Raw genomic sequence first — 20686 nt, forward strand, 5'->3', positions numbered from 1 at the left:
ATGGGAAGCATGTCGCCATTCAAGCCCCTGCCAACTCCGGGTCCCAATTTTTTAATTATAAGGGGACATTCTCCATCGTCCTCCTGGCTGTTGTCGATGCCCAGTATTGTTTCAGGGTGATTGATGTCGGGGGCTACGGAAGGACGAGCGACGGCGGTATCCTGGCCAGCTCAGCTTTTGGTAGAGCACTCCGCTCTGGCACCCTCCATCTGCCTGCTGACTGGCCGTTACCAGGAGCCCAGTGGAGGATGTACCGGCGTTCCCTGGAGGTCCGTACACAGGTTGTGTGAAGGCGACATGTGTGCTGCACAACTTCCTGCGGAAGACCACGCCTGGGACGAGGGGCAGCCTACCAGGTTGTGAGGTGGAGCCGCTGCCAGGTCTGGGAAGACTTGCAACGAACAACTATGCAAGAGAGGCCGTCCGGGTTCGGGAGACCTTCGCAGAATACTTCTCCGCAGAGGGAACAGTCCCATGGCAAGCCAGCGTTTAATGCACAAGCATTCACCCTACGGCTCTTTTAAGAGCCACCCACACATTGCTATTGAGCAAACATCCTGCAGTAATACTATATTGACACAGAAATAAAAATGTGATGTATATAAGCACCAAAAATAATGTGTCTGTGTTTATAAATTCATATCATATTGTGAGATAATAAAGCTTTAATTTGGCATTGTAGCATCCCCGGCTGAATGATGGTCATACTCTTTCACTGATGGTTCATTGTGTTTATTTTTAAGAACCTTCCTTGGACACTTTGAACACACCGTAAGAGCTATGAAAGAAGACAAAAATAAAATAATTATATTTCCTTAATCTAAACCGATAAGATGCTAATTGGCATTACTAGCTAAAACGCATAATCATAAAACTGCATCAAACGGTGTCAAACCCCACAATTTAAACTAGGCATTAAACATGACATGAAAAGAAATGATTACAAACCTTGTGCCCTTATCAGCCAGGTGCTAATTGAACATTAACTATTTTCCTCCCGTCAGGTAGACACACTTTTTTAACTATATATACACACTGACGGCAAAAACTCAAGATACCCTTTACTTCCGGTGAAAACACTTTCAAAATAAAAGCACCAAATTGAATGTCTGTTATAACTAATGAAATAATAACCTGGCTTTAAAGAATGCTCAGAAAATAAATAAATAAACATAAAAATAACACATTCCAGACTAAAGGTCATTTACAGGCATGTCTGCAACTATAACACACATAAAATGTGCATGACATGATAAATATGCTAACTATCATATCAATGGTGCCATCTGATATTATTCTGGTATTGTTTTGTCCTGTAAATGATTAGTCAGTGTCCCATATAATGCTGTGGGTACCTCCTAACCTCTGACCCGTCCCGTAGATGGAACAGTGTGTTTTAAGAGGTTAAAATAAGTTGTTTAGTTTATGTGAATCTGCACAGCTTGAATCAAAGTTTACAGTACACAATGTGGGTGTGCAACAAATATCTGAAGTCTGGGGGTTGAGCATAGCTCAGCGGGTAGAGGGTCCACCCCATGTGTTGAGGCTATTGTCCTTGTTGCAGGTGATCCCGGTTCGAATCCTGAGCCTAGCGGTCTTATCCTGCGTGTCAATCCCCTTCTCTCTGCCTCCTGTTTCCTGTCTATCTCCACTGTAATGTACATTAAAGGCAATAAGCCCAAAAAAATATACTTTAAAAAAAAAAATATATATATATCTGAAGTCTGGTGAGAATGTTCACTATAGGTAAGAATAGACGAAGGACAGCTGAGATTTTTATATTTTAATTATGAAAATTGTCATAAAAAAATATATATATACATATAGAAAAACAACAATAAAAAAAAAAAAAAACGTATTGAAGAGCCTCAGGGACACATGAACAAAATGAATGATTCCTCAAAAGTCTGATATGTTCCCTGCAGTGATTGCTGCCCCATTGCTAAACAGCTAATCCGCAGGTTCCAAATTGAGCACAACAGTGCTGGCTTCATAAATAAGTTTATGAATTTGAAATTTTACATATGCCTTCCTTTGGGGCGACAACCTCTCCAGGGAAGGAACCAGGCTTTTGAGGAATAATTCATCCTCTGAGGGGGGAGGCTGGGGAGCAGGTGGAGCTCGCTGCTTCAGGCAATTTAGGGTATCCAGGAGGAGAACCTCTAACTCCGCCCGTCTGTTGGTGGAGTCGGCAGAGTTTTCCTCCTCCCTGGCTCTCTTCCTGGCCCTCTTCGTCGCTGTATGAAATAGAAAAAACATTTTATGAAACTACTACCGTCCAAAAAATGTAATAGTTAGAAGTAACTCAATATCCAAGTAAATATTTGTTTAAATATCTTAAATTAATTATCTATTAAACTATCTTAAATATGTCTTGTACATACCTCTTGGCACAGAAGCAGCAGGGGAAGCAGCAGAGACAGCAGCGGGAGAGACAGCTGGACCATCATCAGGGGGAGCACCAGCAGACTCTGGCTCAATGTCAGAATCTGCTTGGGCTGTAGTAGTGACAAACATGTCTTAGTTTTTTTTGTTCATACAGTATATTAATTGTCAAGGTTATTCTAACAATTACACCACATAAAGCATTTTACAGATGCAGTCATTTAATACATCATACTGTTCTAGCCATAGCAATATCTATCCTCCACAACACTTTAAAGCAAATGGTGTTTTAGTGCCCTTCATTCTTCACATTTTAACTTGTAGGTTTGGTATAGATGAGAGTACAGATTAGTTATTGAAATTTTTTTAGTGTAGGCTGTGAAAAAAATATCTGTACTGACACATCAATACAAGTCAGTTATCATTTTATACAAAAACTAGTTGCCATGCCGTTTCTGTGTGCGTGTTCATTCATCAACAAACCTCCGATGGTAATTAGTGATGGGAACAGCAGTTCGTTTTACTGTGCTGAATCTTTAGAATCCGTTCATTAAAATGATTCGTTCAAAAGATTCGTTCACCGAATCGTTCAGTGCTCTCCAACTCCCTGAACTGATAAACAGCCAAATAATCCGTCATTCAGTTCATGATTCAGCCCTGAGGTTCACGTTCACTTACTGAGGGACGGTGCGTTCAAGGACTATATTATACAATCATTTGCGGGAGACACAGCGCTGCTTATACATGCACTAAAAATATTACACAGTGAAAGTGTCCTCTGTGCACAGTAAAATAACATAACATGATGCTACACTGATGTTAGCAACACAGCGCTAATGTTAGCAGTACATGTACTGAACGTGAATCACCTCCTCAGCCCTCAGTGCCCTGAGTCAGTGAGTGACTGACACAGCGCAGCTTTCAGCAGAATGAATCACGTTCGCAAACGATTCATCGAACGACATGCTGAGGACATGAATCTCGTTCACGTACTGTGCTGAAAGTGGCGCTGTGTCAGTCACTCACTGACTCAGGGCACTGAGTGACTCCCACTCACTCTTATGTCTCCTCTCCTCTCATTACTTTATGTGTGCCTAAGTCCATTACGATAATGGGGATGGGGGCGTGTGTGTGTGTTTGTTTTCGTTAGCCGTTAGCTTGGAGAAATTGATGCTATTGGCATGAAAGCGTGTCCCCGCGAAGGGGAAACAGAATCACTCAGTCAGTCAAAGTGTTGTCGTTCACTGAGTGATTCGTTCGCAGTGAACGAGTTCACTCAAAAGATTTGTTCGTTCGAACGACACGTTCGCGAACGACACAACACTAATGGTAATCCCTGATGGGCCTGCTGTCTCTCCCTCGTCCTCCATGGACCCTACACTGTACTCCACGGCCCCATCTCCCTCGACCCCCACCCCCATGTTCCCGCTTGCTTTTCGGCGCTGCACTGCGGCGACGAGTGCCAGTCAGTGCGTCTGAACTATTTGTTTGTTTGTTATAGTTCATGTCTAAAGCTGTCTTTTGTTACAAAAAACCCGGCCCACATGGGTTTGGATGTTTTGATCTCTGCCGAGAACAAGATAAACTCCGAGCAGGATGCGTCTACAGGTGTTTTTGCTCGTTATCCTGGCAATCTACCTGTTGCTACCGGCGGCCATTCTCTCACTGAACACTGGCCAAACTCCGGACAAGATCGCTGTCACAGCGGATGAGATTCTACGCTACAGCCGAGACCAACTACTGCAATTGCGGGATTTGCAGACTAACAACTTTCCAGTCAATTTGCCCGAGGAGTGTACAAGGCGACCTGAAACAGCAAGGAGGAAAAGAGGCCGACGTGGTGGAGTACGCCGCAGGGTACGCGCACGGGGGAGAAAACCTCCTCTGCCTACTGTCATCTTGGCGAACGCCCGCTCCCTGCTGAAACAACTGACAGAGCTACGAACGGCAGTGAGGTACCTTTCTGAATTTCGAGAAAGCTGTTTGCTGTGTTTTACGGAGACATGGCTCAAAGACACGATTGACAGTTCATCCCTTAGAATTCCAGGATTTTGCGACCCGGTTAGGTTGGACAGAGACGCGCAAGTAACCGGCAAAAAGCTTGGTGGTGGAGTATGCATATACATTAATGAGGAATGGTGCAATAACTACACACTCAGAGACTCTCAGTGCTCTGAGGACATTGAGCTGTTATCCCTGTCGCTGAGGCCTTTTTACTTGCCCAGGGAATTTGGTCAAGTATTTGTCACCGTTGTGTACATACACCCACGCGCGAACACAAGGGCTGCTGCAAATAGTATATGTGACGCAGTGACAAAAATAGAAAACATTGCTCCCGACGCCCCAAAGTTTATCCTCGGAGACTTTAATGGATGTTCTATCAAAAGTTTGTTGCCTAATTACTACCAATATGTCAAGTGTGCGACTAGGAGAGAGAGAACCCTAGATCTATGCTTTGGGAATATTAAAGACGCTTACAAATGCTATGCAAAAACACTGCTTGGTGATTTGGACCACAATGTTATTCACCTTGTCCCACAGTACAAACAAAAGTTGAAGTCGCGGAAACCAGAGATTAAAACAATTAAACGATGGACTAACGATTCTGTTGAACGCCTCAGAGGGTACTTTGACTGCACTACGTGGGATACTTTTGTGGACACAAGTTCCAACTTAGAAGAACTGAACTCTGTTGTCACGGACTACATTTTGTTTTGCGTGGACTGTGTAATTCCAGATACAACTTTCAGAGTCTTTCCAAATGATAAACCTTGGGTTAATAAAGAATTAAAACTAGCACTGAAAAGGAAAAGAATGGCATTTGAACAGGGGGACATGCTAAAGATGAATGATATTCAGAAGGAAATTAGACAGATAATACACGATAGCAAACAAAATTACAAACTGAAGATTGAAGCGCAAATGAGAGGAAACGACCTAAGACATGCATGGCAAGGGATGTATACAATGATTGGAAAGGAGGATAAGAAAACACACATTACTACAGATGGAGATGATGTAATATTTGCAGAAGAATTGAACAATTTTTATGCCAGATTTGAAACATCAGATTTTTCATCACAATGCAGGGCCATTAGAGAACAACTAGACAACAACTATGACACCCCCTCAATCAGGGTAACTGATGATGAGGTGCGTAGAATCTTTAATAGAATTGACCCCAAAAAATCATCTGGCCCTGATCATGTAAGAGGGAGGGTTCTTAAAGAGTGCAGTGAGCAACTAAGCTATGTCTTTGCACATCTTTTTCAAATGTCTCTGGAGACACATTATATTCCCACGGTCTGGAAATCTTCAGTTATAGTACCATTTCCAAAGGTGCCAAAACCATGTGTTTTAAATGACTATCGCCCCGTGGCCCTAACATCAATCATAATGAAGAGTTTTGAGAGGATTGTCTTAAAACATGTTCTGAGGGAAGTGCAGCATAGTACTGATCCCTTACAATTTGCTTATAGGGCCATGAGGAGCACAGACGATGCTGCTACATGCTCCATAACATCTATTGCCACTTGGACAGGCCCAAACAATATGCTCGGGTTCTCTTCATAGATTTCTCGTCCGCGTTTAACACAATCAGGCCCCACCTTATGATGGAGAGGCTTTTGCACTTGGGCATAAATTCAAACTTAATAAAATGGGTTGAGTCCTTTCTGACTGAGAGAACACAGTGTGTTCGAGTAAACAAAGCTGTGTCCTCCCCAATTTTGACTAACACTGGGGCTCCACAAGGGAGCGTAATTTCCCCTGTACTGTTTATACTTTACACTAATGAGTGTAAAAGCAACACAACAGATCACGTCACAATTAAATTCGCAGACGACACTGCTATAGTGGGGTTAATTAAAAACAACAATGAGACCCAATACAGGGCATGGGTGGATCAGTTTGTAGAGTGGTGTGAGTCTAGCTGTCTTCATCTAAATATAAGAAAGACAAAAGAACTCATTGTGGATTTTAGAATGGGCAGTCACATCCACCAGAATATGGTCATACATGGAGAAGACATTGAGGTTGTAACAAACTATAAATATTTGGGAACTGTTATAGATGACAAATTAAATTGGAGCTGTAACACTGACACCATTTACAAAAAGGGAATGCAGAGACTGTACTTCATGCGTAAGCTAAGGCAATTTAAAGTAGATAGGGATATGATGTGGGTCTTTTACCATTCTTTTGTGGAGAGCATTTTATGTTTCTGTTCTGTGGCCTGGTACTTCTCTCTGTCTATTGCAAATAAAAATAAGCTTCACAGGATAGTCAACATGGCCAGCAAGATTGCTTGCCAGTCTCTAAATAGCATGGCCATGACTGTTGAAACAAGGGTGGTAAAGAAGGCAAATAATATATGTGAGGATCTTTCACACCCCTTACATCACACATATGAGTTGTTGCCCTCAGGTAGGAGGCTCAGGATGCCTTCATTCCAGACAAACAGAGCCCGTAGATCATTCATACCTACCAGCATATCCATGTTAAATAAGACAACTAAGACTGAATAGCACATTGCACTTTAGTACTGAATAACTGCACTTTAGTATTGTACTGTATTTAAGTTGGGTTTTTTGTCCTATTGTCAACCTGTCTTTTTGTCCTGGGAGGGTGGGTGTATGGTTTGTCTATCGTGTTCTTGTTTATTGTAATGTCTTTGTACTTGTATCAGATGCACTGAAAACGGCACAGAACAATTTTCCGAAAGGACAAATAAACAATCTATCTATCTATCTATCTATCTTGTTTCACGGGGGGGCAACAAAGGGGTCGAGGAAAGACAGGACCGCGAAGTACTTCCACTTCTTCGCTGTCCCTGCTGCTGCCCCACTCCTCGTCTCTGTCCCCTTCCTCCTCTCCCTCATATATGTGTCCCTGAGGCTCTTCCATCGTCTGCGACACACATCAACTGACAAGAACACACGTAAATTAACTGTTGAATCTAGTAAACCAGTAACTTTATGCCGGGAAAGCCAGCTACGCAAACTGGGACTATGCTAATGCTAACCAATAGCTGCAAACATGCAACAAATAAATATTTACAGAATTTACCAGGTAATCCAGCCACCTCGCTTACTTCAAGCCTGCTCCTTTTTGTACCGGTCCCGTTAAAGGAGACAGAACGTGTCATAAAGCACGGGGTGAGCTGTCACGGCGACGATGAGCTTGTCCTCCATTTTTCAGAAAGTGAGTGATCCAGGACGGTGATGTTAGCGACGTCAGGAGAATCTCACACTGATAGGCTGACGCGGAACGGCGTCACGCGATGTCGCTGCAAAAGTTCAACTCGAGCCTTGACGCGATTTTCGTGGCATCGCGTCGCGTGTGACGCGTGTATTGCGCCGCAAGGCGATAAATCGTGTCTTTGCATTGACTTTACATGTAATCTCGACGCGCGACATCACGTCATCGCTCTTGGTGTGAACACCCCTTTAGTCCTTAGCTCTGCAGGAGCCCCTCCCAGAAGAGCAGTCACATTTACACCTGCATTGAACCAACTCAAGGATGGCGTTTGGGGCAGGGAGGACCTCTGTGGTCACTGGTTTGAGCATGCCATCCGAGTGTTGGTAGTATCCATTTTGCAGAGGATCCAGCTGTGGATCCTGCAGGGCTGCCTGTGCCCATACTGTTGTTTGGACATGGACTCTCAACATGTGCTGCTTCAGAGCTCTAAGTGTTGGAGGGAGCTTGTCACTTTCTGCACTATGTTTGCAGAAGAGATGCCATCGCAGTTGAGAGATTGCCTTGATGTTGATCCCCTTGGGTGAGTAAGCATCTGCAGAGCTTTGACAATATATTCACCTGCTTTGAGGTAGACCTGCAGCCAGGTTGCCTTGCCTATGCGGGAGAACCTTCCTGTGTTGTCAGCCCCAGTAAATGCATGAAAGGCTGGCCAAACCCTTTGCTCTTTCTTTACCTAGAGTTAGCCACAGTGGTTCAATCTGCACAACACCAGAGGCCATAGAAATGGACGTGTTCTTCAACATGAGATCATAGTTTGCTGTGACTAGCACCAAAACATCTGTATCTGGTGAGAAAAACACCAACTGTGCATCATGTGGGTTTCGCTGTGAAGCCAGCACAGCTTGGTAGGTCAGCAGTATGTCTGCTTCTTTGTGGTTGTTTTCCTCAAAGACAAGGTCTTTGTTGCTCCTAGTGAGCCCAGAAGCAGATGTGATGATCAGCTTGGAGGATCCCTGGTTGTACTCCAGAATTTTTTTAACAAGATATTCAGTCAGATCACTCTTTGTCTTGTCATGGGAGAGGAATCTGCTCAATGGGATGTGTTTGATGTTGGTGTCATCTCTGACTTGATACTGAATAGAAGCTTGTCCTTGTCTTCTTTTATCTCTAGTTGCACTCTTCAGAGAATCTGCCCTATATGTCTCAAACACAAGGATGATTTCATCATAATCTCTTGTTAGTTGCATCAGTCTGTTATTGAAGCCGGCACTCAGATCCTTGACTGTCGATACAGTTGCTGGTTTTTATACCGTCCACCAGTACTATTTTCCGGCTGGGTTGATCAGTAGATGCAAGGTCTTGAGTTCCTGTATCTACTGCATCTTGGTGAGTAGAACTTCCAATTTGAAGCGGCTGATGGTCTTCATGGGGCATGTCTTCTTTTGTCAGCTTCCCAAGTAGATGGATTAACATTGACTTGTCATGGCATGGCAGAATTGTTCCATCAGGAGTGAACAGTGCCCTTGGTGTCAGAGTGAATTCATAGTTTCTATGGCCTCTTTGTAGTTGATGTCTCGGTTTGACCTGGCAAGTACCATCAGCCTTGCAACAAGTCTTTGGTCTATCCACAGTATTGTTTCTGAGTTTCACTGTAATCCTCTTGTTCCCTGACAGGAACATCTTGTTGTTCTCTTTCTTCACAGGGACATCTCCATTGATACGCTCTGATACATAGTCTTTAAAAAACTTCTGGCCAGTGACATCAGCATTCAGATCTGTTGTACATGCTCATCTGGGATGTAGGCTTGTGTGATCACATTGTGCAGTTTGTCACCTCCAGTGGTAAAGGGGTGTCCATGGCTGAGAATGGCTGCCTTGATCTTGTTGATTGTGTCATGTGCCCTCTTGACTGCACTTGGCCCAAGCTCATGATGCTCTGTGATTCTGTCAGCTTCCATGTCAAACTGACTGACAAACTCTTTTGCCAGACGAGAAAGTTCTGGTGTGACCATGAAAAATCTCTGTCTGGCATTGGCATTGTTGGAGATGCCAATGATCCCAGAGCTAATCTTCATTAGTTTGTTCAGGTGTTCGCATGCATGGTCTGCCCCAACAGACACAAAGGGAATGACACTCTTGGTGACTGATATATGTTCGTAGTTCCTCCCATGTCTGAGGGTGATTGGTCCTCAAGTCATGCATGTCTGCGATGTATCTTGGCCAGAGTCGCTTGTACTTGATGCGGCCCATGGCAAAGAACAGCTTGCTCAGTGCTTCTCCAGCTTGTAGATGGAGTTCCAGGTCAGCATTCTGAGTTGCTGCTATAAAGGATAGGATTGTTTCCATACGATGTAGGTAATTCATCATGGCCTTGAACATTGCATTAAGGGGTTTCTGTTCCTTCCATTTCTGGGATGCTGTGATGACCGCAGCTGTCAAGGCTTCCAGGAGGGTGCCGTTTGCTTACTTGGTGGATTCAGCCTTTGTGTCCTTGCCTTCAGAACATGCAGCTTCTACTCCCTCTGTAGCCTTCAGGCACACATCTTTCAGTTGTGAGTTTTCCTTGAAGAACTCTTCCAGAGCCATTTCATAGAGTGCTACATATGAGTAGATATGGGCATGGATAGCTTGCTTATAGTGTGTGCATTTCAGGATTTGCCTTGTTGTGGCAGGACCATACACATCAGCTTCTATCCAGGCATCATCTATGCCCGAGTTCTCCATGGAGGCACCAAGAGCTCTGAGGTTTGCCATGACAACATGCAACTCACCCAGTCTGGGAACAAGCATTTGTTTCAAGTCAGGTCTGGCATCTAGGAGCTTCACCACTTTCTCATAAAGAGCCATGTCAAGGTAATGACAGTGGGGTGATCTTCCCCAACTGCCAACTTCCTCAGCTGATTTGCTTGCATGATCACAGTCAGCAGAGTTGACCACTCGTGTGCCACCTCTGGGAGTAGTGACAAAGCCCCAATCTGTGTCAAGGGAAGGCTTTCAGACAGCAGTGAGTTGTATCCTGCCCAGCCTGGAATGTTGCTGGAAGTTTCTTCTGCTTTCACTCTTGATAAAACAGATGCAAAAATCCATCCTAGCTGTGTCAGCTGATAGGATTCTGAGATCCCCTGGTTGATGGCAAACTGTTCTGACCTCTTGGTAAGCTGAGGTTTTGGCTGGTCACAGTGAAGCATCTCTACATGGTAGGGAGTGACTGATAGACTCTGTGTATCACCTATGATCAGAGGTTCTGCAACAGCTTCTTTAGAAGGGTCAACCTTTTGGTATACTGCAGTGATTGTGCCGTGAGTGGTTCCTTTTCCATCAGGAGTGTCCTCTGCAAAGTCTGTGTTATCTGCTGCAAAAAACACAAAGGTCCCCTTCTTCAGGAATGGTGGTACATAGAGGCCTTGGTGTGCTTTAATGTTTTCTACCACAGCATTGGCCAAAGCAATTTCCATGAGAAGGGCACAGCTATGTGGAACAGAGTAGCCATGAGCATTGAGAAGATTTATCAGCTTCTTGTTGCGTGTGGCATGGTGGACAGTCAGTGCTAGTCCCACAACCTTTGGGTTCTCTGGTGCATGGGGTGACTTGAATGATGCTGATTCACTGCTTGACATGTACTTTACCTGTGCACAGGATTTGAACCCATACATGATATTCTGGCTCACCGTCAGTGCTGCTCGGTCTACAATTCTGGTTCTCTTTTCAGTTTGCAGCTTTTCAACAGGCCCAGCCATTATCCAATGTATTAAGGTGTGTAGTTCAGCTGGAACATCGCCACTGACACTAGATACCTTCATGACATTTCTCTCCTTGTTCTTGGTACAGGTTGCAATGCTTTTCCTTATTATCTGTGCTGCTTTGTAGATTTTCCTCATGATGTTCGCCTCATCCTTGTCAGCTGTCATTGTGGTAGTGACCATGTCCTTTTCACAAGCATCTGGGGAGTAGAGGACTGCTGGCTTATTTCTCTTTGGAAGAACAGACACCAGGTGTGGCAAACCAGTGAGGATTCTTTCTTTCAGCCATTTTCTGCTGAATTCGGGTACGAGTTTCCAAGACTTCTGAACCAATCAAACTGAAATAAGTGGTTTCAATGTCATCCATAGGAAGGTACACTTGGTTTTGTGTTTCCACATCAATAAGGTTGATCAACTGAAGTAGGCTTGACCTTTGTAGAAAGGTTGCTTCGACAGTTTTGCTAGTGGTAGTTTCTCGAAGAGCATGGAACACATTTTCTTTCCAGCAAGATTTATGGTATTTGACATCATTCGCATGTGCATCACCAGGTGAGATGCAGGTGTTCAGCCTTGTCTGCAGTGCAGTATTATGGGACCTTTCCACAGCATCTTTGAGATCTTTACCAGCATTTTCAGTCCTGATCTGGTACAGTGGCTGTCCATTGTCCTTTTGGCAGAAGAAGCGCTTTATCACTCACAATAAATATTAAATGTTTTAGTGAATGTTATCAAAATCTTTATTTTTTGAAGAACAGCTGGAATATGAAATGATAACTTTTCATTACAAAGATATTGCCAGAAAACAACCACACTGTGTAATTTTTTACCTACTCATGCATTGAAGGGTTAATATGGTGAAGTGTAACTAGCACCATTGGATTCCCTGACCCTGAAAATGTGGGTTTAGCAGTTAAAATCAACACTCAAGCTTATTCAGAAGCCGAGATATTAAAATATTAAGTTTTAGGTCGGCCATTTTTTTTTATTCAATATGGCCGCAATGAGGTTAAAATTTGACAATAAGGAACCGGACTAAGAAGGCTGAAAATCACAGGTCATGTCTGTTTTGACGATACAGTCAGCAGTGTAAACCTCAAGCGTGTGGCAGCTTACCTTCCTATTAATAAAGTGACAATATCTGACCTTACAGTACATTTTTGAGACTGTGGTGGTCCATAGTCTTTTATTATGACACCACTATTACCTCAAAATAAGTGACTCTGTGTGTGTGTTTGTCTGCGTGTATTGAGACAACGTCAGTATTCTGTTCCTGGCCCAAACTCTTTGTGGCATATAGATGGCAACCATAAGCTCACCAGGTCAGTGATATTAGCAGATTAATAATGCATCTTTCTATAGAGGTTTCATTTGAATTTTTTTACAATAAAGTTGTGCTTTTTCGTGTGTTCACAATTGCCTGACAGGTGGAGATTTGTTGTCCATGGTGGTGTGGATGGATTCAGTCGTTTAGTGGTGTACTTGACTGTGGCTGGCAATAATAGAGCTGATGATGTTTACGAACATGCCCTGGACCTCTTCTATCAGATCTTAACTTCATTGAAAGGAACACTGAATCCAGACAATGAAATCCATCTTTTCGCACTGCACCGGATCTTCCTTCCATTAATTCAGCAAAGCCTCGACTCTTTCAAAGATGCTTGGAACTTTCATGGTCTTAGAACTGAAAGGAATCAGTAACCACAGCAACTCTGGAGAAGATACAGAGAGCAAGGCCCTATGGAGGATCCTGCTGAGGTTAAAGAAAGCTCAACTTTAACCTTTTGCCAGTCTGTTTCCCAAAAGGAATTATGGGAGACAATATTGTTGTATTTACATAATATTTGTATTGTACTTTAAATTAAACATAGGTTATAGTCTCTTCAAAGTCTCCTGAGCTTTCAAAGATCAACCTTTGAGCTGTAGTTAGAGCTAAAATGAATAGGCAACATTTAATTTCTCACCAACTTGGTGACCAAAATAACGATCTTAAATACCTTGTGTAATGTAATGTCAGACTAGTTCTAAGTACAAGATTGTTCATGCTTGTCCTCCATTCAGGTTTACGAAGAGTACGGGATTGACTGGAACGGACCTCACAGTCTTCATAAAGGCACTGTGTCAGTCCCCGAGGTTCAGCTGGCTCGTGAGCTCTCAGATGAAGAGGTTGTCATTTTGCCGGCTCCAGGAGTTTCTGATGCACTTAGATCATATATAGATACTGTGCAAGTTTTATCAAGAATCATAGCAGACTGATGTGCAACCCATGCTTTTATTCTGCATGATAGAACAAGCAAGGATACATTGACAATGTTTGCTTTCCTTAAAAAGGATAAAAGGGGGGAAAAGCTGTTTTAATTCTAAGCTCTACCATAATCACTGTTATGATCTTGTAAATGGACTTTATGTACAGCTTGACCACTTTCTGCACTTAAACACACTCCGTTACCTCCTGTCCCATTATTGTCCACAGAATGAATAACATGAATGCTGTTCTGTTAACACTGAAGATGCAGAACTGTTTGGTTTCAGTAAATGGAAAATGTACAATGAATAAAACAATAGTCAACTACTGCACGGTGTTAAAGTTGATGAACTTGTCAATTGACCTGACCTACTGAACAGTGCATGCAATGACATCTGTCTGAAAAGAACTTAAACCATTCCAAATCCATTCTGTGCACTATTTATGGCAGAGAGGAGTGCTTTCTCGAAGTCTGTGTAGGTTTTGAAATGAGCTGGCAGCTTTAGTGTTTCAAAGCATGTAGAGGACGTAGGATCTCCACTCTCAGCTCAGGAGGAAGCATCTCCCAGCCAATCCAGAATGTCAGCAGCTGTGCCAGTGTACCTGATGAAGCTACAAGTCATAAAATGGATTCAAGACAACATTTAGTTTGACTTAAATTGATCATATCTATTCATGAGACATAGAAGCATTTGTAAAGAGAGCAATACATTAACCAAATAAGGTGTTTATACCTTTTTCAATGAGTTTCAACGTGGTCTCTAAGTCAAAGTCTTCATCATCACTGTCCTCAACTGGCCATGTGACTTTTTCTAGGACCATCTTAAAGAACACAAAAATTATAACTATTTTAAAGGTAGAACTTATTTTGGTGAAGGAATATGCAGATCACATTGTTGATAAATGGAAAAATAAGCAGCTCAGTAATTGAAAATACATGTAAATTCATCAAGTAAAGTCACAAATATAACTGAATTACTGACTTACCTGAGCTGTGAACTGCATTTCAGCCAATTGGGAAAAAGAAGTGGGACAACATCTGGCCTAGATGTCAGGAGGGGCCATAGCATCACATCTTTCAGTCCCTTTCTCAACTGTTTAATTTGGCGCATGGTCCTCCCAATGACCTAAGAGACAGAACTGACCCATATTACAGCCCAAATCCTCAACCCAAATTTTACAAAAGTTTGCACAGTAGGGAAAATGTTCATAAAAGCACAATATGAAATCCATTCAAACTCTAATATATCAACCCCTCATAAGACATTTATACATTTTAGAATGTATGCAGCTATTATGTATTTTGCCAGGATGTCCCTTCATTTTACAAGAAATTGCAAGAAATTGCATTCTACCTGGATAACAAGTTAAAGAGAGTGATAGTTGTCCTGTCTACAGTGCCATCTTAAGACATAACTTATGTCTGGATGACTGGATGAATGGGGAAATTCCACTTAATACATTTCAGCAACTGGTGTCTATTGCTTGAATGCTTAAAAACTGTAAATGAAAGAGAAGTCAACTATGGTGAACTCTTGACTTTATCACCTTTTTAAAGTAGATTATCAAAAGGCAAATTCACAAAACCAGACGTGTGTTGTTGAGGTGCTCTCAATGTACTGTAGTGTGATTTTGTTTTGTTTTTTTTGTAAAGGATTACATTTAGTTTTTTATGATCATTTTTCCTTCTGTGTCACCATTTGTGAAATTGAGGTTTTGTTAAATATGCCCGATCAACAGTTGCAGGTGTGAGAAATGTTGTAGAAATGGGCGGCTGTGGCTCAGGAGGTAGAGCGGTCGTCCTTCAATTGGAAGATTGGTGGTTCGATTCCCGGCTCCTCCAGTCCACATGTCGATGTGTCCTTGGGCAAGACACTTAACCCCAAATTGCTCTCGTTGCTGTGCCAACGGTGGGTGAATGTGTATGAATGATTAAACTCCTCTGATGAGCAGGTTGGCACCCTGCGTGGTAGCCCCTGCCATCAGTGTATGAATGTGTGTGAAAGGGTGAATGTGTATGATGTAAAGTGCTTTGAGTGGTCGCACAGACTAGAAAGGTGCTATATAAGTACAGTCCATTTACCATTTGTAGTTAAACTGTATACAGTATGCATTTAATGGTGGATTTGAAGAACTTAAACATGACCATGGGCAAAGACTAAATATCATTAGGTATTCATAGCATGAATTTCACCGCCATAATTTGACCATTTCCATCTCTGTCAGTGTTGACATAACAAGCCAGGGTTCACAACACTCTATAATTTCAACAACTACAGCAATGAATTCTGTCACTTTTCCAGCAGGAACTTACTGCATGGAGTAAAAGTTTGTTATGTAGCCATCTCTGGTTTGTTTTGGTGACTGCCGGGGGAACCCAAGACATGGAAAGATCTGAAACTTTCTCCTTCTGTTCTGGTGTAAATTCTTCATGTTCTAGCTAGAATGAAGACCACACAAGTTATTACATTTGCCCAAACAAAGATATTAGCAAGAGAAAGTTTTTTTAATGTTACATACCAGTTTTATGATACTCCTGATGTGCAGATCGGGGCAGTCTTCTATAACAACAGTTGCCGTTTCAGGGTCCCCATTGAACAGTACATGAATTACAGCAGGACTTAATCCTGTGACACGGGGACCGTCATGCAGAAAGCTGTGGGCCAACATCCTTCCTGCAACCCAGAAGAGGTTGTTTTCAATAAGTACCTCTGAGGCTGCTGGAACAAGGTGGTCAGATTCACCCTCAAATAGCAGTGTTCGGCCCATTCCTCCTGTAAAGTAACAAGAGCGCAGGGGATTAAGTCACAACAATTAACCACTTAAACACATTTTAAAAATTACATCATATTAATCTTCAAAATAGTAACAGACTTACCAAGATCTAGACTGAATCCAAACTGGAGTATGGATATTATTGGTGTCATCACTCCCTCTCCAATAGCAACATCATCTGAAATAAAATACTGATAATAACACAGTGGAAAAACAGTGGCTGACTATTACAGGCAACTGGATTAGGTAACATTTAACAAGCAAGGGAAAAAATAGTCAATATTCTGTTGGCTGTAATTCTAGAATAGCATCCTTTATATTGACTCTTCTAGATAACAGGAGAATATTGTGCATGGTATATTTTCATTAGTGGTCATCAATTATATAATTTTTTGGATCACATTCTCCCATTAAACAAGTCCATATAAGATGCTTGAGAGATATTAACTTTACTGATACATTTATATTACTTATCAACAAGAGTACAATGAAGTGGACATGCCCAGTCTTGCTGCTGTTTATAGAATGAGAGAAGTTCCCGTTCCCTGTCCTCTTCAGAGTCCCTTACATCCATCTTTATTTTAAGTAATTTCCCAGATTCATGTTCCCTTAGCAGATTCTCTTTGAAAACTTTGGAAGCTTGAGCCGGTTCTTTCATAAGCTTCCATTCTAAACAAACAACAACAATAAATTATCTATTCCAGAGAGACATGTTGTGAGTTGACATGTTACCTGTAGATATAGATATCCTCTCAGGCTACAGAAAAGGGGGAAAGTTAGGGTTAGGGTTAGGGTTAGTCTTATATACCATACAGAATGTTTATGCAATGTGTGATGTGTTGTCTTCTGATTGGCTTGTTGATCTGACTTCATCCTCAGCCTGCTCACATTTCAGGATATGTGACTTCATGTGACTTCATGTGACCCCCTCAATCAACTTCTGAAACTACAGAACACAATACATCCTGTATCTACACCTACAGGGCGGTACCCCCCCTTGTTGTTATCATGTCTTCTTTACCTCCAGAGACAAGTAGTTCTTTGTCATAGTTAATACATACTAATAATCACATGTCTATGGCATAACCATAGACTGTATATAAGAAAGGTCATAACTCATATTGACTCACCAACTGAACAAATAAGCCTGTGATAACTATTATTCACACTATGGAAATACATTAAGATTGAGTCAAATATGAGCATGTGGAAATATTTATGACTATAAATAGAAATTAGTAGAACTACAAATAATTCGAACAAGTCACAGACAGTACTGCTTTTTTTGGTTTTGGTAAATTCCTAGTTTCCCACTAACCTGAAAATGTCACCCTTTGCTCTCCAAGTCCTGAAGTGAGAAGGTCCGCTTTAAGCAGTACACTTGGCACTTTATCCGCCATGTGCTCAGCCAAACAACACACAGTGTGTGTGTGTGTAGCTTGTTTGACTAAGTTGGACTTGTGCTGGTCGTCTCTTCATATTCCTTCTGGCTCCACCGTTATACGGCGCAAAGAGCCTTGCTACCTCGGCTGCAACACACAAAAACGCCACAACTCAGTGGTCACTAGTCAGCTAAATTTATCTTGGGATGCTACTGTTAGCTAACATTACTTAGCAGATTAGTGAACGTGAGTCAATGATTAGTAGCACACCGGCTAAAATCAGGTATTAGGAATCCGCCCACTGACTTTGATGGGTGAGTTTGACAGATAAAATAAATTCATGATGCGCTGCAACACAGGACCATGAAATAATTAATTACAGAGTGAAATAATTAAATATGTTTTTTACATAAAATGAAAAGGTATTTAATGAATTGATGACACATTTAATAAAACATGTATGTATTTAATTTAATGACACATTTAAGTAATTATTTAATGGTGTATTTATTTATTTCATTTTGGCACTTTCAGTCCTCCACAGGTGCAGATAACACGTGTGGAAATGCAATCCAGTAAACGGGGCGCTGTTGTATTTCATTGTGTTGTTTAACTACAAAGTGATGAGAGGATTGCATTATCACTTTGCACTTTGAATTGTGAATTGCCAAATGCATTTTCAAATTGCATTACAAAATTGAAGATTGAATAGCCAATTTGCAAAATGCATTGCCATTTGAATAAAGGGGCCAGAATACCATGTTGAAAATGGAATTCACATAATTTAATTTTAATTCCTAGTTTTCATTGAGATAATTAAAGGTTGAATATGTAGAATATTTATTAAAAGCTATATTTTTTTTAAAATAATACAGCCACGGGGCATTTTGAGGGGTACAGAATGAAGGTATTGCTTTTCCATAAAAAAAAAAATTAGTCTGAATTAATCATTTTAAAATTTTTTGACGGGTTCGACAATGACGTTCTGACACGTTCTGTGTACATTGTACCAGCCATTTAGTGGCCGGAATTGCGGGTTGCCAGGGTTGTCTGTTGTTCCGGCGCAGCTACTGTAGGCTGGCACTGGGTGAAATGGAGTTGTAAACAAGCAGAGCCGTGTTGGACTTACTAAAACCAGCGTTTTTTGCTCTCAAGTACAACTTTTCATCACAAAACTTCGAAGGTAAGACAGAATATCTGTTAGTCGCTGTAAATAAGTGGTTGTTTACCTTTGTATTCTTTGGCTGCTGGTTCACTGAGTTTTTAATAATGGTACTGTTGAACTCGGCAGGGTCTTAGCTTTCATATGAGATGCTATTTGTTTGTGTACCATGAAGTATCAAAACGGTAGCAATGGAAATGTGGAGAGTGGGTTTACTTTCTGACGCTATTCGGATTTTGATATTTGATCATTAATATGCTTGGTGTTTGAGTTGTGTTTGGTGTGTGTAAAAATGACGTGCTTGTAGCGGAGTTTCTCCTATTTAATTTGATGTGCAGTATGACTGTATTGCTACATAATTAGGGGATCATCCCTATGTTCCCCGGGTCCTATGTCCCTATATCCTACACTTTGTATGTGACCGGGGAACATAGGGATGATCCCGTACATTACAATGTAATGTACCTCGGTGGTTTCAACTCAGTTACAGCGAGGGTATGTTCGCTTCCTGTTTTCAAAATAAAAGCACCAACTCTATCGTTATGGTTTTCTTAATAATAAAAGGCAACGGGTGTTTTATTTTGTTAAAATGACCGGAAGTGCGTTACTCCCTACGGCTAACTTGAGTGGCTCCGAATTCGCAGGAACAAAACTTTAAGCAGATGTTATTTGGACAAATTAGCGTCACATTGTGGATCTAAAGGGCTACTTTCTCGCCTAAAAAGGTTAGACATGTGGATAAAGTGGTATATTTACAGAGTTAGAGCTAAAATAAAATCCGGCACCGGACCTGGCAACCCGACTGCTGGAATTACTTTTTGGTTGTTGCGACTACGATCTCGAGACATTAGATGGCGTTGTTCTGCTCATTCTACATATTCTACTTTTAAAACTGTATTGAAGATTGCATTATCACTTTGCATAGCCTATTGAATTGTGAATTGCCAAATGCATTTTAAAATTGCATTACAAAATTGAAGATTGAATTGACATTTGAATAACAGTAATAACGGTGCAGATACGCTTCCATAGGTTTTGCTTTCTTTGTTTTATATGATTGAGGACTCCAGTGAGTGTATTTGCTTTGCATGCTACGTATCTATGTATTTTTTTCAGTTTGGTTATGATTGAGCAACATTGAACCTTTGTTATCATCAAAAACCAATCGTGGGTCAACTGTAAATGTTATGGAGACCTTATGAGTGAATATGCTGAGTTTTGTGATTTGGAAATGCATTTATTTCACGTGAGAAACGGGTCATTTTTAGGCACCATGTTCAATGTTGGAGAGTTAAATATATGCTATACATGGGCTAATGCTCATGATTTGTACACGTTTCTTTTTTTCTGATATAAATAATATGTTTAAGTTCATGTTCAGATGATTAAAAATGCATAAGGGTGAATATGAATGAGAGAGAAATTTATTAAAGATAAAATAATCATTTGTGTAACATGAATTACTAATTTTGTTATGAAAATTAAAAAGTAACATTGATGTCTATGGTTTTAATGTCTCAGGATATAGTTCATCATTCCTTTTGTGGTCAGTATTATAAGTTACACTTTAGTTAAAGAGAAAAAGATAGATACATACTGTACAGTAACTGATAGATAATTAATTTTATTTCCTGCTATGGTAGGGTATTTGATTCATAAGTGGTATAAAAATGTGTCACCAACATCTTCAACATGATAATTTAAAAGAATTAAATCCATGAAATTAGAACGTAGTTGCAGTGCAGTTGTCTCTAAAGGTGATTTACTAAAGGGCTTTTTCAGGGAATTTATAAAGGAGGGT

Source organism: Scomber japonicus, chromosome 3, assembly GCF_027409825.1.
Source record: "Scomber japonicus isolate fScoJap1 chromosome 3, fScoJap1.pri, whole genome shotgun sequence".
Lineage (NCBI taxonomy): Eukaryota > Metazoa > Chordata > Actinopteri > Scombriformes > Scombridae > Scomber > Scomber japonicus.